The 23,135-nt window shown below is 39.5% G+C and overlaps 1 protein-coding gene across 1 annotated transcript in view; it reads left to right on the top strand.

Annotated features, from left to right (window-relative positions):
• DAPK1 (death associated protein kinase 1) overlaps positions 1 to 23,135 on the top strand; it is a 93,084-nt gene that overhangs the window by 18,823 nt on the left and 51,126 nt on the right. The window lies entirely within an intron of this gene.

The raw sequence follows: 23,135 nt of genomic DNA, 5'->3' as shown, positions 1-23,135 counted from the left end.
CTGATTATGCCTCTGTAGGAGACTTCTGTATCATTGTGCAGCTCCTGCTGAATTCAGAGCTTGTCTGTTGTAGCATCTAGTAGTATCCTTCCTGCTGTTGTCATGCCCCTGTTTGAGTGGAGAAAGTAAGCTGAGGTGGGAGCGTTCTTTTGACTGTCACTTTCAGTTGAAAATTAGAATGCAGAAGATGTTGATTTTTTTATTGTTTTTGTTTGTGTTCTAATACTAGTTATCCCATTTTTCTGTCTTTTTTTTCATAATTAAAAAAAAATAGGGAGAAAAAGGTGACTGCCCTTTCAAATGTCACGTGTGTACTGCATACCATGTGTTGTCAAGGGTGTCCTTTACATTAATATTATTCTTTTTAAGCAGTTCTATTGTTCCAGAATTTATATTGTAAAGTTTTATGGCCCAAGGTCCTTGACTATACAACCTTAAGTCCTCCTGTAGTAGGTCTTATAGAGGTAAAGGCAAATGAGAATGTATTTGTGAAGGAGCTTACTCACTTTTTCTTAAAAACAAGGGGGGGGGGGGGAAGAGGAAAGGCTTTGTGTGCCTGTTTGTGGGAATGTACAGGATGTATGGTATTTTGGTTTCTGAGCTTGTTTTTTCTTCCATTTTTACCCCACACATGGTATTGTAATCATCATGTTTTGAGAGGTCCTGTTCAGTCAGCTGCATAAAATGGCTTAATAAAGTTCTGTTCCCTCATCCCATTATATTGATCATTTTGGGGGGATTATGAATCTTTAAAAGCCTTTTAAGCTGTCTCATTTGAACACAGTTTTCTTATATCTATGAAGTAATGTTTTCTTTAGATAGTGTTTATGTGCTGGTGTTTTTTCATACCTTCTCAAGAATGACGAACTGCTGACATAGAGAAAAAGAGGTATCTTACAGAAACAGTTTCTCAGCTACAGTTAGACGTGAAACACTGGAAAAAGCAAGGTATCATAATGTGATGCTTCTTGAATCTATGAGAATTTAATCCATCCTTTTGGTAAAGAAATGAGCTTTATGGATATGGCTAATATCACCCTGTTGGTGGCTGTAAAATATGCATGCATGCGTTTGGGTGGCAGGTGCCTGCATGTAGGTGGTAGGTAATGCATGTTTATCGGATGCACCATGTAGCCTTATGCTGGAGTGAGAGCAGGTTTACTCTACTTTTACAATAGGTATATGTAATAGCTGTGTCCTTTTGCAATGTGGGATGGTGCAAACAGAAGTGAAGCAGAGCTGCAAGTGTCAGTTATTGCCTGAAGTGCTGCTACTCACCTTGTCTTTTCAGTAGCTTCCCCATGTTTCAAGGTTGCACAGAAAGAGGCTGGTTAATCTTTGTAATGCTCAGACCAAGTTAAGTACATTTGACAGTTTGTTTTTATGTCTAGCTTTGCTTAAATCAACTATTTTCTACCTTTTCTTCTCCCTTCTTCCTCCTTGGGTCAAGGTTGAGTTGTTTCCATATGCGATCAGAAACAACACATCACTGCTTTCTGGTCTCTGTCTTGGGTGTTACCTTTGTTTACATTTGCTTTTTGTCCTTTGCACTTTGCCAGCTATTCAATCTCAACATGATACTTGCTTCCTGATGCCTGTTGGATTTTTTCCTTGACGTTATCGCTGACTATCAAAATGTACCATGCTGTCCTGAATCACTTAATAAACACCCAGAAGCTGGGATTTTTCATGGTCAGGAAAGGATGGAAACATCCTGAGTTTTAGTCTGAAAGAATCTCCTCTATCTGTGATGTGCTCTTAGCCCCTTTTTGTCCAACATCCTAACTGTATTACCTACCTCAGAAAGTTACCTTGTGTGGTAACAAGCCCACCTTGATACTCTTTTTTTGGGGGGGGTCTTTTTTTTTTTTTTTTTTTTGGTAACTACAGTCATAGCTGTTTTAACCAAAAGTTACCGGAATACTGTTAGTTCAGCTTAAAAATCAGTCACAAAACAACAGTGAAGTTGGGATCGTTACTGTCAGAAGACATCTTATAGTGAATTCTTGCATTCATCTTAATTAACATTGCTAATTGTTAGTATTTATCTTGCTTATGCAAATATAACTGTGGTGCACATTTTCTCTGTAGCCATTTAGAATTTTTATTCTGAAAATTGTAATTGCTCTTATGTAGGGTAGGAGGATGTTGAGAAAAGAATTAGAGTAGATGTCTTCAAGTTTTTCACCTTCAAGTGCTTTTGAGAGGCCATTAAAGGTCGATTTACTGTTCCTTACTTGCCATTTACAGTAGCTGCATTGCTTTTTGAGCTCTTTTTTTAGGTGTTTAGTGTATGTAGTCTTTTGCATTTTAGGTTCGAGGAGGTTACTCTGAACCTGAATGAAATACTGTTTCAGAGATGAGCCTATAATGTGGCCTTTTTATCTGCTCATAATGAAGCAACAGTTGAGTTAATCACTTGGGTTTTTTCCTTTGGAGACACCAAAGTTGGTCCTGCATACAATCTCACTCTTGTTCATACAACCTTCCTGCTGAAATTCCCAAACATCCAAAGTGCACACCAATATGTTTCTGGGATGAGAAGACTACATAGTAAAGGAGTATCTTTATTATATTATTCATTTCTATTGGATTTTAGGTTTTAGGGGCAACTGTAGGTTTTGACCGTTCTGGTCATTTGAAGTGGCTGCTGCTGGAAAGTTAGTGTAACGAAGTTTGATCTTTTCAATTCTGCCCCTTCAGCTTCATAATTCAGGGAGGAAGTCATCTATAGGGAAATTTTTCTGACCTGTTTTGCTTTTTTTGTCTGTTTCAATTCAAAACATTGAGCTTATATTTCATTTCAGGTAATCCACCTCTGTAACTACCCTATATAAAAATCAAATTTGATGCTTGCAGAATAGTACCCCAAATTTAGTGAACTAGCTGTAATTTCTTTCAGTTTTGTTTCTTAACCTGACTGTAATTAGCTTTCTGTAGTTGGAAGAAACTGAGCACTGTGGAAAAGTACTGGAGTTTTTGACTGAAACCCATATAAGTCCTAGTTAAGCTCTCCTTAGTCACATCATAGTGCATAAGAAATAACCTCATCTTTGTCTTTGGTGATGCATCTTAAAGGAATAGAAATTCTAGAAAATTATGCTGAATAACTACTGGTTGCTGAGAAGCAAAAAAAAAAATAAAAAAATCCACAAATCCAACAACAACCCCTCATGCCACCCTCAAAATTTATTTCCTTTGACTTCTCTGGCTAGTGTTAATGATTGGGATATGGCTGGGCAAGCAGAGGACTTGTGTGAGATGTTTTGCCATCACAAATGGAAACTGAGGGCGTAGAAAACAAGAACTCTGTGTTTGCAAACAACCTTTCTTGTTCAAAAAAAAGTAGTATAAAAGAAGTTGAAACCATGTCTGATATAATAATTTTTTAGTCTGCCTAATTTTCTGAGTTCTCTTCTGTCTCTTTTAGAGTACAGTCCTGCATCTAGACTTGGAAAGACACAGGACAACATTGGCTTTAAGAATTTCAGCTCATTGCCATTTCATCCTATGACACACAGTAGCACCTTCCTCCATGATTTGTGTGAACACCTTTTTTTAAAAAAATAATTATCTTTTAAACTGAATCATTGAGCATTAATGGTTAGATGTAATTTTTGATTGTGTGAGATCAGTTGAAGAAGAGGTGTGATGACAGGAATAAGTAGTTGGGCATGCAGGAGAGTAGGTAGATACCTACCTTGGGTAGACATCCTTGAACCAGCTTCATTTTTGAGGCAGAGTAGGAGAATATCAATATGTTGGGCACCTTTTCTGTAGTGCCATATGCTGCAGAATTGCCACTGTGCTAGCAATCCAGCCCAATAAACTTGTAAAGTATATGATGTTAATCTGAAAATTAGTTAAACTGAATTATGGAAAAATACTATTTTTGGAAGACAATGAGTGGAGAAAATTACCCAATTGATAATAAATAGCATAGACAAACCTCCTGTTGTTTTTCTTTATAGTACTGCTTTTTAAACTGATTTTATGCACTCTCCCGATTTTCTTAAAATGTTTAATATGTGGCCTATATAGCCTTTACCTTTGGAGTAGAGCTTTAGAATTCAAAAAAGCTATTACCTTCCCTGTTTTCATTTTTAGGGTTCCAGTGTTGGCCTGTTTTGTGCTACCCTGGTGGTGTTGACTGAAGGTTATTTTTTCTGCTAGTCACGTGGCAGATGGGAAGAAAAATTACAGCATAAAAAATCACGAGACCAGAAAAGCAGTGACTGTTTCTTGGTGGTGGTCTGGTTTCCATGTGGTTGTAGGTTTTCTGTAACATCTTCAAAGACTGCAGTGTCCCTTGTGCTCACTGTAATTCCAGTACCTGCTGTATTTGCCGTCATGAGAAAGCTGTGTTTGTCCTTAGGTAGCAATAGCAGTAACATCTACAGCCTGCTCAGCAGAGATCACGTTATCTATCTTTCATGCCACTTCAAGCCATTTTGTCATCTGGTTTCATCTTATCATCACATTTCCATCTCTGATAAACAGTCGTCTTCTAGCACCATGGTGAAATGGTTGTGTGCAGGGTTGTTTACAGCTGCATGGTCACTTGTCTTTTCCCGTGTAACTGCTACTGTGTTATGTCTTCCAAAAGGACATGGACTTCTGAGAAACCTTTGTTAGGAGGAGTTTGTGCTCACTGTGAAGATATTTTATATCTGTATCCCGTGCTTTGAGAAGGCTTTCAAAAAGAACAATAAGTACCTGAAGTTGTACCTAGTGAACAGGTAGAACTTGAGAATGACAATGAATTTAAGCTGAAGAGGTGTTACAGAAGAGGCTTGCTGGTGTGTCTGTGGCGTTGCCAAGATAACGAAAAGTAATTCAGAAGCTTTTCTGACTCTTTGGGTGTGATGGTAAGTTTCAGACAGGAAGGTGTGTTCCATTTGACGAATTTCCATGTCAGGCCTACAAGTCAATCTTTAACTGCCAGCCTTGCAGTAGTTACCATGTGTTATGACAACAGAGCTCTGCTTTTTTTTTTTTTGTTTTTCACCACCAACACACTATCACTTCAGTGATGTTTCTGCCAGGTAGACAGTCTTACAGTTACACGTGGAATAACACCTGTGTGAACTCATTAGTTGCTATAGAAATTTCACTAGTATTGAACTAGGAAGTAGGAAGGGAGCTGTCTTTATTGTTGACCCAGTGCTCTTCCACTTCTGGCAACCCGTCTTTTTTTTGCCCACCCCGAACTCCTTTTCCTTCTGGCATATTGTTGGCATTCAGCCCTGACTGTGGGGCCTTGAAGCTGTGGGGCCAAGGCGGCACTCTCACTGCAAATATGAGAGAAACACCTGACCTGTGAGGGAAGGGGGACTTTGACACGTGACTCCTGCTCTGCAGATGCAAACTTGGGTGTTACCGCTTTTTGTGGACAGGCTACCAAGACAACAAGTGGCTGTCACTAATTTTTTTTTGTGACTGCTGAGGAGTGTGCCACATATGGTTGGTCATGGTGGATGTGCTGTACAGGTTGCAATAACAAAACTGTATTTCCTGCGGTGACAGCCAGTCTGTCCAGGATGCTGTTTGCAGACCAGCACACTTGCCTTCCTGACAGGTGAAATGCTTCAATTCCAAGCATGAGGCAGGCAAGGGCAGTGGAAGAAACCAAGATTTTCTGAGGACCTGGGCTTGCTCTCCTTGGGCAAATGGAATGTGGGTTTTGGTCCCATATGCTTGAACTACATAGCAATAGAGACGTTCCCCCTGTTGTAGGAGGTGCGTGCTGCCTGCTGTGCCTGCTTTAGGGCTGCCTTCTGGCCTCTCCCCAGTCAAATGCTTGGTTGTGTTCCTCATTGTGTGCCAGGCTCTCTGGCTGCAGCAGCAGCAAGGAGTGATTCAGAGGTGGTACTGACTTCATCTGTGCATCATCTCCCTCCTGCTGGTGGAAGGGTCTGCTTCAGGACTCCCAGCTATGCCAGGGATGATGCTGGCTCAACCAGCTCCTGATCAGTGTGGAAAAAGGAAAAGATTTTCTGGAACCCAGCATTTTGGTATTAGTGAAATTGACTGAACAGCTAAAATGGTTTCAGAAACACTGAGGGGTAAAGGGGTAGCAGGACTCTCATTTCAAAAGGAGAGTTTTGCACACTGAGCAACAGAGGACCAAACACTGGCTTTGAGATGGGTTTCTGAGATGCTATGAATAGCGACTGAGCCTTCCTATGAAAAACCACGCTGCCCCCCAGCTTCACAGAGCCCTGTTTTGAGTGCTGACCTCCAAAGGAGCAGCCACTGCTGCCTTCTCTGGCTGGGTGTGAGACCTTTATGGGAGGTAAAACAAGAAAATGCTGCTTGCTATGCTCTGCCTTCGGCAGCACAGGTTTTCTTACTAAATATGGTAAGTCTTTAAGACCTCTTTCCCCAGAATGAAAAAGGACAATTAAAATTTGGTGTTCTTCATCAAACTGTTCTGCAAGGTCAGTTGTGGCAGATGCACTACTACACTGATCTCTTGCTCTCTTGTAGTTCCTCATTGATGTTTCCTCATGTAAAGAACTGAGAGAAATCCCCCATCAGAGTGATTTTTCTTTGTCTGACAGTTTAACATGAAAAAGAACAAAATGAAGCATTGAAGCATGACACTGGGGGAGAGCACATTGTGCTGGCCTCCCTGAGACAATTTGTATTGAACTGAAAAGCTGGTGGCTGGCAGTAAGAAGGGCAGGCTGCTGTTTCACCGGCACAGGGGGTATGTGCAGAAAGTTGTGGAGAGGCACATGGTCATCAGACATAATGTTTTTTATTAGTTCTGTGCCTCTGTGAAAGAAGCAATAGTAGTCCCTGCTAAGACAAACCTTACTTCAGGTAATGTTTCAAATAGATGTAACTCATGCAGATGCATACTGCTTTATGAGAGAAAAAGGAAGGAAATGCATAAACGGAATTTGTGTTCTTGAGACCACAATAAAATGCCTCTGTGAACTGGATTTGTAACAAAAAATATAGCAAAAACTAGTTACAGCTTTGCTTGCACTACTGGAGCTTGAGTCACTTCTGTTTCCTTGGGGATTACACCTTTTTCAAGAAGGCAGTAGATACAAGAAAATTTCAGGAATTACTGTCATTTAATACTTAAAATCTTTACTTGAAAAATCTGTATCTAGAAAATCAAATTAAAATGGACTATGGCTTGTGAAATGAAATACTTCAGGATTGTCTGTCATTTATTTCCATGTGCAAAAATATATAGTAACTAGAACAAATGTATCTTCCATAAAGCAGTCTGTCACTTGTGGGGAACCTTTAATTAGAATACCATGTAATACAGAAACATCTGACCAAAACTTGCCAGAGAGCTTTGGGGCAGAGTAAAAATTAACTGAAAGCCTTTTGTACCCTTCCAGCATGTCAAGAGTACTCCTCCTCCCTAAGCCTCTGAAATCTATTACATAAAGAGTTAATGATTTTGAGGAAGTGAATTTCTAATGTTACTTTTGAGGAAGTCATGACAGCAAAAAGGGTGCAGTAAATACCTCTTGAAGTACGGAGGGGAAGTGAAGTGATGTACAGAGAAAGTTTATTGGAAATACTGAAATGCCACTGGTTCTGCTTTTTTCCAGGGCCTTGCTCATCTTAGTTGGGATGCAGGGAGGTCCCAAGTAGAGGCAAGATGAGGAACTGAATCTAGGGAGTGCACTGCTGGTAGTAGCAATGGGGAAGAAGTACAAATCTCGTTCATAACTCTCTGGAGTAGAGCACAACTGAGGGATAGACTCGAGTACTGTTCTCTGTAGGGCTACTACCCTCTTGTTTGCCAGCTCGAACTAGAGAATACTAGCCTTCTGGAAGGATACCCTAGTCAAAGCTCTGTTTACGAAGTAATTTGTGAGTTCAAATATCACTTTGTTTTGGAGCTGTATTGAGACATACTTCATCCCTTAACCAAGTGTCCCCAAGTTATCCCACCTGTTTTATCTCTGGTGTAGTACCGTATATCCATAATATATAAAGCAAGAGGGTGGAGCAGGGCCAGGCCAGGTTATGTACAATGATTTCCAATTCTGCAGTGCAAAGGTCTACAGAAGTACCCCTTGGTTAAGACCATAATTTTGAAAATGTTTCCTGTAGTTTGTGCACTCATTTGCTCCTGGCCCTTGTAAGGGGAGGAAAGGATTTTGATTGCAGCTTGCAGTGACTATTGTGCTGATGTCCATGTGACTGCATTTTTATTCTGATGTCTAACTCTTCATCTGAGTAGAAAGAGCTGCAGCACTGAAAGCTGGAATTGATGGGTGGGAGTCTTTTGTAGACTGGATGAATTACTGTAGGAAGTGAAACTGTTCCAATGCAACATTGGTGTTTATAAATACACAAGTGTTTGGAATTACAAATCTCCTGGCACCCTGTTAGTCAAAACCAAACTTAGAAAAAGGCTCTCTGTTTTGGCACAGAAGCTGAGTTTTAGGAAAACTCTTTTTAGTAATGCTCATATGGACTTAGAACTTTTTTTAAGTTCTCACTGTTGATATTCATTGAGCAGATTGTTTGTATTAATGAAAGTATATGCACTGCTTAGAACAGTCTCCAGCCTTTCCTTCAATGTAAGTTTTCATAGCTTTCATAAAGGTCACAGAAGTAGGCATGTGGCCTTTGGGCTGCTTCACAATACTGACTGTTGAAGTAAGAAATTGAGGTGGTGTGTTAGGTAAGAGCTTACAGGGGAGAGTTTGTGCACTACGTTCACACGCAGGGGTACAGCTGGAGTAGAGCAGGCATGCCATGCCCACACAAGGATAACCAAGAGACAGCTTCTGCTTCAGATGGGTGGCTGCCTGTGCACATGCTGCCTTGCAACGTAGCTGCAGTCCTGCTTTGAGTAAGCACAAGTTGCTTTCTCTAGCAAGTTTAAACTTAGAAGCTATGCAGTAGATTAATCTTTCAGCCCAAGTACAACTTAAGAGCAAAAATAAAGCACCACTTGCCACTCAAGGAACTTAGACCTTAAGTAGGTTGTAGTAATATTGGAAGTATGAAAGTCTGAATCCCAGGTGATGGGATTTGGGTAAGTTCTGGATGTTGTGGTCTCCAGAGATCCTTTTGTTCAGATGATTTTAAATCTGGATAACTACATTTTCCCTAATCTTTCTTGAGGCACAGTAATTTTTATACCTACATTGAGTAAAATACATATTTTGGAGCATTTGGGAAAATATGCATTTTTAACTATGAGCTGGGTTGTATACAATACAAAGCTAGAACATGATGACATCTCTAGAAATCACTTAATCCATGTCTCTACTTCAAAAGAAGATCAAATCAACTGCATGTAAGTACAGGAAAAATGTTTGTATTCTCTTCATGGCAGCACCAACACAGAAATAAAGCTTTTAATGCTCTTTTCTTAACTAAATGCATATTGCTGACATTTCATGAAGGGTCAAAGTAAGTGCTTATGGACAGAAAGCATATTAAAAATGGTGCAAGGATAATCAGATGTTTCTTGTGACGAAGTGGATACCACTGAATCTGGAACACAAATGGACAGAATCCCAAAGGGGGGTGGTGGTGTTACTTTATTTCAAACAATTAAAGAGAACCAATAGATGAAAAAAATTATGATGCACTTATTTCTTTTACTCATTTGAAACAAGCTTTTTAATTTTTAGTGATCTCCTCTTATTCTTAAGTTCTGAAAAAGTTATTCAGTCAGCCCTCCAAAGACTTGACATTTTCCCCTCTCCTCAAATTCCGCCTGGAAGTCTTAACTGGAAACCTCATTCTTGTTCCACAAGGAGCACTCATGCAAATAAAATGCATGCTTAACCTGAGCCTGTGTAATTATTCAGCAGTCATGCTCCAAATTTGCCATCTCTCTTAGTGCTGCACAACAGCACTTTCAAATCCCTACCAAAAGAAGAGAACACTGTGTTTTTAATGAAGGGAAGAAAGCGGCTGGTTTTGGCACTGGTGGTTTTCATCCGTTACTTTCACAAGTACACTGTGATTGTTGAAGCACAAAGTCCTAAAATGAAATATTTCCATGTTAAACAAAACCAATATGAAAGTAACAGAGAGCAGCAATCTTAAATTCAGCATATTGCAGCATTTTTATGTGTCAAAGTGAAAATGTATAGATTGAGTTTCTAGGTCACAGGCTCTGTTTTCCTTGGAAGGAAGGGGTTGGAGAGTTTGTGTTGAAGAGTTATTGGGATTTGGGTAGAAATGGTTTTAAACAAAAACAAACAAACAAAAAAACCCTTCACAAAACTTATTCTTATTTTCTCCCTCCCCTTTCTCCAGCTATTGAACTGTGCTGTGCACTCAGATTGGTGAGCGTATGAATGCTCCAGACCTTTCTGTCTTTGGAGTAATTTTAAAAAATATTTAGGTGCTGTAAATAGGAGCTATATGCAATAAGCCAAAGAAAAATTTGCTATGTTTTTAGACAGTTGTTCTATTCAGTTCAGTTATGGTGAGACTGTTAATACCACTACTTAGAAAAACTGGGAGCTGGGACAGAAAGAAGTAAGAAACCTAAAGCAAACCAGTACAAATTATGTTAACAACTTTGGAAGAACAGTGGATTGGAATTAAAAGAGATCTGTAAAACTTCATACATAACAGAATTCTAGGAAATGAAACATCTTGGTGAATACAGAAACCGCAGGTAGTTTTTACCTTAACCGGAACAGTACTTAAAACGGGTCTGGCCTGGGCCGAGAAGTGAAAGGATAGGTAAATGTCCAAGATTTTCCTACTGAAATACCATTACTTAAGGAATAGGTTTGGGTGGGTTTAGTTTTAGGGTTTTTATGCATGTGAGATGGGAGGAGGCAAGAATACGGGGCAGGGGCAGGTACTTTTCTATACTGATGCTGGTTATGCAGCCGGATTTGGAGATTAATCCTTTTGCCAGTGCTGCAGATTGATGGGTAACCACATGATGTGCTGTCTGCAACCTGGTAGTCAAGTTAAATTTAGACTTTGTGCATATATGTTTTTATTTTTCACTTGTCCCTTAAAACGCTTGTTACAAATGTTATTCAGCTATCTAAATAAAAGAGAGTAAATAACTTTGAAAGTTAGTAGATTTGTACTTTTTTTAGTATGAGGTATGTAGAAGCTTTAAATTAAGTTACGGTTTACTGTTTATTCCTTTGTTTAGATTATAGTAAAGAATTTGTTTAAGACTGTGTTCTAGCTAGAACATGCTGTGAGTCCATCTGTCTCATGTATCTGTCGCTGAGACCTTAATAGGTTCTGACTGACTTTCTATGTAACAAATAAGCTGTAAGGTGCTGGGAAGGTGTGAATGAAAGGGAAGAGAAAGGAAGTGTAACTGTTGGGGTCGGTTTGTTGATTTTTTTTCCAGGTGTGTTTCTTTGGTGTGCTTTGCCATATTATTGCAAAGGTAAGCTGGGCAAGTTGGAAGGAAATGAAGCATTGTGCTCAGGACACAGTGAGTGCAGCAAAAGGGTGATTTCAAGAGGGGTGTCTCTGCTAGGAGGGGCTGTGGGGAGTGCTGGTTCATTTATTTGACTGTGCCTCTGGAAGAGGTGAATGTGTAAGCCCAGGGAAAAGCAATAAGGAACAGAGCACAGTGGAAGAAGTGAAGAAGACTTTTTCCAAGTTTTGGACACTGTGGCTTAAATGCCTAGATCTAACAAGGTACAGAAGGGGTAGACTTGAGAGTGCAGAGGTTGGAGTCAAAGGTGGAGATCATAAAAATCTGGAATTAAGAGGGCTTAGTGAGCAAAATACATACAGTGGGCTGACAGTTATGAAAATAATGAAAGGAAACCTTTCAGTTATATTAAAAGAGCACAGTGAATGGCATGAAGAGGGCTGAAGATGGTAAACACCAGAGACAAACAGCCTATGAAACCATGCAGCTTATTAAAAAATTAGTATTTCAAAAAAGGTGAAAGGCAAACAAGCAGTGTTTCATTTGTACTGTGAAACTTTGTCCAAGAAAGGCTACTAGTAATTGTCACGGTTTAACTCCAGCTGAGAACCAAGCCCCACACAGCTGCTCACTCACTCCCCCTCAGCCAGAGGGATGGGGAGGAGAATTGCAAAGGAATGTAGAACGCGAGCGCTGAGATAAGAACGATTTAACAATTTAAAAAGAATAAGAAGGAAAGAACAATAACAACAACAACAATAATAATGGTGATAGTTATAATGGAAAAGGTGGGGAAAAGGATAAAATCCAAAGGGAAAGGGAGAAAGGAAAACACATGATGCACAGTACAGCTGCTCGCTGCCCACTGGCAGATGCCTGGCCAGTTCCTAAGCAAAATTCGCAGGCCCCAGCCAGCCCCCCAAGTTTATATACCAAGCATGACATCCCATGGTATGGAATACTCTTTGGCTGGTTTGGGTCAGTTGTCCTGGCTGTGTCCCCTCCCAGTTTCTTATGCCCCTCCAGCCCTCTGGCTGGCCCCAGAGAAACTGAAAAGTCCTTGACTTAGTGTAGACATTACACAGCAACAACTAAAAACATCCCTATATTATCAACATTGCTCTCACAGCAGAGCCAAAACACAGTGCAGTACTAGCTACTAAGAAGAAAATTAACTCCATCCTAGCCAAAAGCAGGACAGTAATACAGCAAAATGAGTGCTGCATGTTGCACAGTGTGTCATCACATTGCCATAGTGGGCCACTCGGTGACAGCAAACCTCATTTATGGGATATATTGTAACCAGGAAATCAATTCATGATTGGGGTGGAAGAAAGAAAAGGAGGGTGAGTAGTAGGAGGTGCCATATTCCAACCTCTCTTAAATCTTGGACTTGTCAGCTTTGTTTGCCCTGCTAGTATTTCTAATCAGGAGGTGGAGTAAATTCATCAGACAGTTGCAGCTGTATGTTTAAAGCAATAAAAGATTTTATTCAAAGGTCTTCACTGGAAAGAAGATGGAGTATTACATTTAACAGATGGAAGCTACTTCCAGCAATCTTCCAAGTGCTTCCTAAAGTGATTCTATCATACCAGTGCTGAAAAGAGAAATACTACCTAGAGAAATAGTTGGAAGATTTCTGTGTGAATGCTTAAATCTTCTGAAATATCCATCGGTAGTATAAAGTCTTACACATTTATGTAACATTTTGTATGAGGTTATTCTGTGTCATGTCTTGATCATAAAGTAATGACTTCATGTCTGCATTTTTTCACTTACTTTGCATCTGAATTGTATAAATTCCTCTCTTATTGGCTATGAAAAAGAAAATTATAAGGGTTATTTTTAATGCCATAAAAAATTTGAAGACAACCTGGGAAAATGGAACTTAAATTAATTTTACAGTTATCTAAATTGAGGGAAATTGAGTCATGGGGAAACTTTTCCCCCTAAAGAAAGATGAAAAATCAGTAAAAATGTTAAGCTGAATCTAAGACTAAGTAATGTAGCATATAGGAAACACGACTTGGGCAGATTTAGAGGTTAAACTTAAGAACTGTGCAGAGACTTTAAGATGCACCATTATTGCAAAGCATTTTCTTCTGAGCAGGTGGCTTTTGAAGGACTTTCAGAGCTCTCTGTTACACTATTGAGTCGCTGTTTGCTGGTTTGAGTTTATGGGTGTTGACTCTTATTTAAAGTCCTAAGTAAACTTTATTATTTAATGTTTTTAACAGTGATGAAATGCCTTGGTAAGCCTTGACTGTCTCACAATTACAGCCTTTGTGTGGCAGTTGAGTTTAGATAATAAATATTTATTGAAGTATTGTATATACAAAAGACTTAACTGGTTTGTACCGAGCTTTCCATTCTTTGCTATAACTCCCGTATTCTTCTTCCTTATTATTTTGAACTAAGACCAATGGTTTCCTTAAATGGAGACATATTTGTGTTCAATGCAGGTAAGGTCTTCAGAGGTGATGTTCTTTGTGTGATTTCTTTATATTAAATTTGCTATACATGTTTCTGTTTTAATCCTTGGTTATAATTTCATATCTTTGACTTTATTCTGGGTAATGAAAATGTTCTTGAACATTGTTCCTATACTGTAGTGTGTGATGCACTGTGACTCAAGTACTTATCTAAACATCCCTTTCAACTAGTGAAGTAAGCCACAGTTCAGTCACATCTAATTAAATATCAAGGAGGTGGACTACATAAGGAAAACAGAAATGGCCTCTGGTTCAAACAGAACCTACACTGCTATTTTTTTCAAGTGTTTTCGTAACTGTTTTCACATTGAATCACACAATTAAGCATCTCTAACTTTGCTTTTCGTAAGTCCTTCCACTCTTCTCCCCAGTCCAAGGTCATAGGCCAATGCTTGGGAATCGTGCAGAGTAGATATTTGCAACTTTGTGGGGATATCTGGTGTTACCCAGTCAGAACATACTTTGCATGCTGAAATCCTGCTCAGTTTAGAGACCTGACTTGAAACAAAGCCTTCCTTAAAGGGAAAAAATGTTGAAGGCACTCTTAGATAAGAGGACTGCATTCTGAATTGGCTACATAGCAGCCATACTTGGCAAGGGCTATGCATTACTCTTCAGGCAAAGTACATCAGCAGGATGCAAATATTGCAGGTTTTTTGATTCCTTTTAATCTCTCTTTCAAGGTGCTATGTTTCTAATTAAAACACTTTTCAAGGACAGTAACTCAGTTACTGTTTACAAAGCTAGACTATATCAAATATCTATGCATTCACCCCACAGTATAATGTGTATAAAATAAACAAGAAACAAAATATCAAGTCATGTTTTATTTTTATATCCTGCTTTTACAATGCTGTTGTCCTGATGTATAGAGAGGTACTGACATATTTATACTTACACAGAAAGTGAGTGAAAGCATTTGCATGTATTGCATGTAAACAAGAGGGAAAGAGCTGGGCTCTTTTTATTCAACTCAGCCTTTTTTCCGCTTCACGAAATTAAGCCTAATCATTGCTAAATTACATTTTTTTCTAAACTTCTTGTTGCTAAATGTAAACAATTCTTTAGTCATCTGCAGTTGAAGTTTACTGTCAAAGTGCTGATATGTAACATCCGCTTTTCATCATCTCTGTGTGATGGACTGTACTGGTTAATAAGTGCTTTTCAGCTCAGCAAATGTATGTACAGGTGTGTGCATGCATGCATGTTCCAACAGTTTGTTAAGCATTAACTATGTTAGAAAAATATTGTCAGTTCTTAGAGCAGAATGAAAAAACCCCAAGCAGGTCAGCTCCTTTCCTTTAGGTGACTGTGTTGGGGGGGGGGGGGGCTATAGGAAGGTATGCTGGTGTGCTTGGTCTAACTTGCAGCATGTGGGTACGATACACTAAAAATGTTCCAAATCTAGCTCTCTTTCATCATCCCCTTTCTCTGAGCCAGCCAGAGCCATCTGATTAATCTGTTCATGTTTGACAGTAATTACTGTTCTGGGGAGCTGTGTTCAATGAGATGCAATCTTGACCGAATTTGTACATGGATAACGGTCTGTGTTGTAAGCCTTGGCAATGCTACTCACAGCCTTGATCACTTGCCTTTTTAAACGTGTGGCCCAGAAAGTGATGTAATACTGTAATAAACTGGTATCATGAAGACACTTTGTAATATAGCCTTCCATTCAGTACTGGGTACAGACACATGTACACAGACAAAGTAGTAGTCTTCTGTATTTCCATTGTCCCTCACTTTTCCCCATGTAATTATTCCTCTGAAATTTTTCATTCATGACTCGGAGCAATATAAAGCACATAAGAAATAATAAACAGCAACACTGTAGTCTCTTTCTTGTGCTCTGTCATAGATAAAGGCCTTTGCCATGCTATTATGTCCTCCCTTAGGACTAGTGGCTCCTCATTGTTTTCATAGAAAACCAGAAGAGACTGAAAAATCACTTTTCTTGTAAGCTTAGTAAACATCTAGAGAAGTGTTTTAGCAGCCTAATGAAACTGCAGAAAGCAGCAGAGCAACAGAGACCTCCAGTTTCATCAGTGTATTGTGCTGAGGCTGACAGCACAAGAGGACTTCTGCATGAGATAAATACATAGCTGAAATGCATGATGAGTTGCTTTTAAAATAACCAAACCACAAAAATATGAGGCATGACCTTATAAAATGCTGGAGAAAAGAAAAGATTGGACAGATTCCCTACTTCTCTGATTCTTCACTTTCTGGTCCATCCTGCAACCTGACTTCAGTTATACAAAGTTATGGTAGGTAGTTTAGTCTGTGGAGGAGCTTCAAAAGTTAACTTATCCCACCTGCTTCACAGAGTGAAATCTCACGGTTCGATTGCTTCATCCTGTGATACCATCTGCTATATATACAATCAGAGCATTTATCTTTCTATTAATTTCATTAGCAAATTTACAGTTACACTGTTAGAACTGTATTTGAATAGGTAGGACAGCAGATGTTTCAGTTGATTTATGCAGATGAAAAGCGGTATCTGATAATGTAATGTTTTTTCTAACTGCAAGTATTTCTTAGAATATTAATACAGATTATTTTGGAAGTTTGTTTTTTTTCTTAAAATACTATATAAGGGAAGAGTTCCTTTTTTACTTTGGATGTTTTGGTAAAACTAAATTAAATATTTGATGTAGTCATACTGAAGGATAAACTATTTTATTGTCACATACATTGAGCCACTATATTGGGATCAGGGTACTTCTGAAACCCTGGTTTAATTGGTGGTAATTTGACACCAAAAGAAACTCCCTTTCCTAATTTCTGACTTAGAGTATAAGGGGAAACTATGGAGTTAATAAGTGTATAAACATATCTGTGCATAACAAGGAACTCAGAAGTTAGGAAATAGCAGTTTTTAATACATTTGTGTCTTTGCTTTATAAATCTTTCATGATTTGTTCCTCTGTTTCCCCTTCCTTGTTTTTCCAAAATGTGTCTGCATGCATTTTACTGATGGCTGAAAACTGTAACTTGATTCAAACTCCATACATGTTGGAAATGTGCTGCACAACTGCATAAGGTGTGTTACACTTCTGCCTTTGTACTTGCAGCACTCTACTATTCATAGTTTCATAGTCAAGTTTAATTAAGTCCTTGTATTTGCTTTTCTATATTAGTAGTAGTTGGAACAGACCAGTCTTAACAATGTCTGTGGTGCATCAGATTTAAGCTGATTTATTCTCCTGCTTAGTCACTCATATAGCATTTGAGGAGTATTTTCTCTTTAGCTTAAAAGCTGTATCACATTTAACTTCTCTTCCACCTCTTTTCTTTAATATTGTTTTTTGTATGTCTCCCAAAGTTACTACTTCTATTGTGGTATGACCAGTGCACCCTTTCCTGTAACAAGTGTTTATGTGCAGCTGAAATGTGTTTATGGTGATAAGCAGGTTTCAGGTGCTGGTGGGTCTTTCTCCTATGGAGTAATCGGGTGCTGTACATGTTAGAGTGGTTGAGTACTTTGAGTGCTGCCACTTGGGCTCACTGTGGGCTGTGAAAATGCATTTCTCTGCCGTGGACACAAAGCAGACAGCTCCACTGCCAACTGGGAGGTGTGTGTCGGTGTCAGACTTGAAGTCTAAACTTGTTACTTACATTGAAAGCTGTTTTGCCAGAGCTGTTAGAGAAAAAAAAAAAAAAAAAGACAATAAATAGCCTAATCATCTCTCCAGGATCCTGTATCCTTCAGATACAGCTGTCCTGCCATGTTCTCATCTTTGTGTTGTTTGCCATTATTTCTTTTCAGAGCTATCCAGTACTTTGAGGGCTGGCAGCTAAACAATACTTCTGGCATTTTCTCAGTGCCCATGCTAGAGAATTAAACATTGCAGGGCAAGGGAAGTAGCACAAAAATTCTGAGCACTGTACAAGTATTTCCAGCTTTGAGAGGCTAAACAAATATGGTACAAGCTTATCAGTCAGTCCTACATTCATTCCCTATCTGCCTGTACTCTGGTTCGCTGCAAAATTAAAAATGTGATTTGAGGAAAGGGCCCTTATGTTCCCTAACATGCCCTCTCAGGGATAAGAAAAGTTGTGCATGCACATGTAGAGAAACTCTACCTGGCAAGATAACCTTGTTTTAGAGTATCCCTTTTTTTTTTTTTATCTGTCAAGATCAATGAAGAGTTTTCCTTGCAGGCATAATGCTGGTGGCTAGTGCTGAAGTTGCTACTCCATGAAACAGGTTGGCTTTTGAGCATGGTACACATGAAAGACTACGATTTTCCAGTCGCATCTGTTTGGAGTGCTCTATTAGCCTCTTAACCATGGCTTAGCCCACCCTGCTAATGCTGATAATAGCTTTCCTCCTCAATGGGGCAAGTGTAATGCTTTGTGCAACTGACTCTCAGCTGCAGTACTGCAGACATTATACATGCAAGATTGGCTCTCAAGTGCCTCATAAAGTTTACTGTCTTTTTCAAGACCATAAAGAGGGAGAAAGGAAGGATGGGAAAGAAGTTGCCTCCAATTTGGCATTGCAGCTGAACTGAAAATGTTGTTTCACTTGATTTAGGAGGTGGAGAGGGACTTAATGTAGCTGTAACCCTTCACAGTTTGTGGAGAAGTGTTCCTTTCCTTTGGAGAAGACTTAGTGAGGTTCTGCTACATCACCAGAGAGCTTTGTGAGAGTTAACCTTATTAGTAGAAGCAGTTCAGATGCCCTTGATGACAGTCATGGGGTGGCAGTGGTGACTGGTGGAGCTGACTGAGGCTGAGATGCTACTGGAGGTGGAAATCACCTGCTCAGCTGGCCTTCCCTGCTGCAGATCTTGAAGGAATGACAGAGGTGTCTAATAGTATTATGTCTCTTTCTTTTTTATTAGTATAATTTTAAAAAGTAAAGCAGTCAAACAAATAGTAAAAGCAATTGGATCTTAATAAATCCCGTTTTCAGAGTTGAGTAGTGAATACCAGATTTTTAAAACAGGGGAAAAAAAAGTGCTTGTCAGAAACATACCAAGACATCTTACTACTCTGATATGAACATAATGTTCTTTTTCTTAGTCTTATCCTCTGCCCCCATTAAACTTTGTTTTTTGAATGCAGCTCTTAGAAGCTGGCATAGAGGATTCCCCCATGGTTGCCCTATTGTGGAAATAAATACTAGAAAATTGGTCCCTGGAGGTTACTTGAGCATCTCTGTGTCCAGCATGGACCTCGTTTGGAGGCTTTCTGGGGCAAGAGTTCCACTCCCCACAGAAGGAGCAAGCTGGGAACTGCTGGTGCAGAAAGCTAGAAGTGGGGAGGAGTATAGGGTGTCTGCCACCACTAAACACTGATCATCCTTCTGGAAAACATGAAAAGACTTTTTTGTTTTTTCCCTTCGATTCTAAAACGTCCAACTCTGTAGTTAAAACTTTCCATAATTCATGCTAATGAGGAATAGTTCTGTGATCTCACTAAGCCAGGACCAAAAGAGGGTAGAGTATAGGCGCTTTATTGGTGAGTCCATCACCTTTCTGCATAACTTTTGCATATATATATGTGTGTGTCATCTTATGATGTAAAAAAGATGGAGAGATGCAATGATTAGATAATGGGATAAGTACTTGTTCTGAAGCAAGTCTGAAAAATCACTGGATGGGGAGATATCATGCCAAGTGTCCCAAAAAGAGGAGATTTAGGATAGTAATTAACTGCTGGTTCAGTAAGAATTACAAGCTCACAAAACAAATTACTGTTATTACCAGAAGTATTTGTTCTCACATGGAGCTGTCATCCTGTTTCGCTGTTTAACCTGAGTCTGCCACATGGGAAAAAATTTACTTCTGGTTTTTTTTTTTTCATTTAATTGTCTCTTAAATGGCAATCATTTTTTTTACTCCACCCACTTTAAATCAAACCTACAAAAGCAAGTGAACTTAAAGAAATAAAGGGGTTTTCAGACTTTGAAGATGCTGTATGAATGAATGCTGGATGTGAAACTATAGGATCTGTGGGAGAACATTACTGGAGATAAATGTGCTGGATCATACAGAGCTGACTTACAACAGCTTGTCACTGCAGTTCTGTGTGTTAAAGCCCAATAAATACCCTTTGATTTACACCTCTCTTCTGCTTTAAAACAAGAGTTTAGAGTTGTAAAATGGTGTGGCTTAGGGATCCCAGGCATGAAATAGCCCCTTTGATTGCAGCTTAAGTGTGATCTGCGTGTGCAGCATTTAATAACAAACAACTAATTGTGTGGTTATGTGCTGAATACCACAACAGCAACAATAAGAAGGTTATTTGGTGTATAACTGGCACGTACTCTAGATACCTGTTAGTTGATAACTTTATTGCAGTCTTGAGCAATGTCAAAGATTTCTGGAGCCTGACAGCCTAATAAATAATGGATGGGACCAATCTATAGTCATGTGGTTTTAAACAATGTGTTGGTCTTCTGATAACACTTTTGTATTGAATTTTGATAGATCGGGACATTCTTTAAACAGGTGGTTGTAGTTGGAGAGAGAAGAAAATTAAAAGACTGGGAAAATAAAGCTACATAGCTCAAAAGGGGAGAGAAGAGTTCTGCTTGTCTTATGTGGCCCCCTTTGTTTCAGTAGGTCAGCCTCATGCTGTAACATCATGGCTGACCCATTGCCAAAGTAAGATTAAACAGCCTTACCCTTAAAGGCATCAGAAACATGAAGTGGCTTTGGGGAATCATGTAATTCAAATATATCCATATTTGTGGAATATGTGTCCAATAGTGTGGAAAAGTCATCCTTCTTGGGCTTACAGATCCAAAGCCAGTGCATGTTTAAAAATACTTAGTGTTTTTTATTTAGGAAAGACTAAAATGCATTATACCCTTCAGTGAAGAAGAGCTGAAGGAAAGATTCTAGTATGGTCTAAAGATCAGAAACCTGAATGCCAGAATCTTCCAAAAGTCAAGGATATATGCTTTGTCAGTAAAACATAGATAACTCTTAATCCCAGTCACCTTTTATATTTAAATCTTATTGGATATCAATATGTATTGTATGATTCAGAGTTACTTTTCAGTCCCAGCTTCTCCAGAGCTGATGTCAGCAGTAATTTTGGGTTTTGTTGTTGTTGCCATTGTCTGGTGTGTGTTGTGGGTTTGTTGTTTGTTTGGTTTTTTTTTTAAATGAAGCAGTAGCTTTTGCCGGACTTAGGGGCAAGCATTGATAAGAAAGTGGTTAGCCACACAACATTCAATCCTATGGCTAAATCATGAGCAGAAATATTTTTCTTCCTTTGTCAGGCAGTTTAGCCTTCTAGCCTGAAAGCTAGCCAGGTGGCCAAAAGGCAAGCAATGATTTTTTACTTTTTTCTGACCTGCAAGCTTGAGTAGCTGTTCAGAGTTGTGGTGATGCCTACATCTGTCTACTGCCTGACTGCAGTTTCTCTGGAACTGTGAACTTTCTGAGAAGCTGATTGCTTTTTAAATATAGCTGAACATCTCTATGAGGTGTGCATGTTGTGGGTGAGAAAGTGAGATAATTGCTTCTTTTCACCCTGTCGTGGTTGAACCCCGGCTGGCAACCCACGCAGCCACTTACTCACTCCCCCTGACCCAGATGGATGGGGAGGAGAATTGGAAAGGAACATAAAACTCAGGGGTTGAGGTAAGAACAATTTAATAGGTAAAGCAAAAGCCATGCATGCAAACAAAGCAAAACAAGGAATTCATTCTTATATACCAAGCATGATGTGCCATGGTATGGAATATCCTTTTGGCTAGTAGTTCGGGTCACCTGTCCTGGCTGTGTACAACCCCCACCCCCTCACTGGCAGGGCCCAAGAAAACAAAAAGTCCTTTACTTAGTGTAAACATTGCAAGGCAACAACTAAAACAATCCCTGTGCTATCAGCATTGTTCTCACACCAAATCCAAACCACAGCACTGCACCTGCTACTAAGAAAAAAATTAACTCTGTCCCAGCTGAAACCAGGACACTCACCCATAAGTGAGGGCCAGAAGACTCTGTTTGTACTTCTCCGCAGCAGTGTGAGTACCTAAGTGCATGCTCCACTCTGGCTGGCTGTCCACAGTGCAAAGTTGCTCAGACCATGGAGATCAAACCTGGAGCCACTGTTGCAGGGAGAGTTGCGGAGTTGAACGGAACCAAGCAGAGGGTTGATGTCCCTTAGAGTACATTGTCTAGGACCCTACTGTCAGTTTAGGATGATGCAGATCTTCTAGAGGTCCTGTGTCTCATTTGCAGTCCCATATGAATGTCTTGGGTGTCTGAGAGCATCTCAGATGGCACTAGCTGACCTAGCCTAGGCAAGTGAAGCAGGTGTTCTAGTCTACATGTAATGAGCAAGAGGATATGGTGTGGTGGAAAGCAGTGCTCTGTCTGCTACGGTTTGTAATACTGTGTTGAGCCCTGTCTGGTGAACCTGACCCTTGACAACTTTGTGCAGAATTTGGGGGAGGGGGGCCCAGGAAATTAAGGCAAGGATTTTTTTTCATGCATCCTGAAGTCATTTCACAAGATCATAAACTGGTTTCATGAAATAATGAAGAATGAAACTTGAATGGTGATCGTAACATTGAAATACAACCAAACCTCAAAACTTAAGACGACTGTTAACTGCTTTTCTCAGAGTTTACTTCTCTCATAGCCCATGGATTCATTCAAAGGCTTCCCAGCTGGTGGTGGCTACTCTGGAGTCCTTTTCCAGTTCATAGGAGAAAATCCCATCTCTGCCCTGCATTCTGTGGGTGACAGTCCTTTAAGCCTTGCCCAACTGCATGTCCCAGTTCAAAACAGTTTGTCACCTGGGGTTCTGTATGGGATCAGCATGGTAGTGGTGACCCAGCAGCCTAAAGTACTCTCATCTGATCAGCCCTCTAAAGTAAAAAATCATGACTGTGATTTTTCCTTACAACATTTTATTATCTTCATTTATTGCATAACACTGTTGCTTGTCAGTTATCATCTTCTGTATTCTATCTGTCATGCATTCCTTAATTAGAATTATATGTGCCTACATGTTACATTGCTGTAGTCAAGCCTGCTAGGCTGGCCTTTGATTTAATTGCAGTTCTGAGTCTACTTTAGGGGACACTGCTTCTTCAGTTAACAGCTAATTAACAGCTAATTAATTTTCTGGCTAACTTCAGAAAATTTTCTCATTGTTATCACTTTGTAATTTTGTGCATTCTTCGTAGAGTGAAATAGACCAAGAGCAGAATTGGTAGAAAATCCTCAGGAAGAGATTAAGAAGACTTAAAGGGAAACTCGGCAGTATTAGAAATCTTGTTCTTGCTTTAACTCAGCATTAGA

This window comes from Falco rusticolus, chromosome Z (assembly GCF_015220075.1).
Source record: "Falco rusticolus isolate bFalRus1 chromosome Z, bFalRus1.pri, whole genome shotgun sequence".
Taxonomy (NCBI): Eukaryota; Metazoa; Chordata; class Aves; order Falconiformes; family Falconidae; genus Falco; species Falco rusticolus.
Note: the sequence above shows the minus strand (reverse complement) of the source record. Positions and strands in the feature narration are given on the sequence as shown.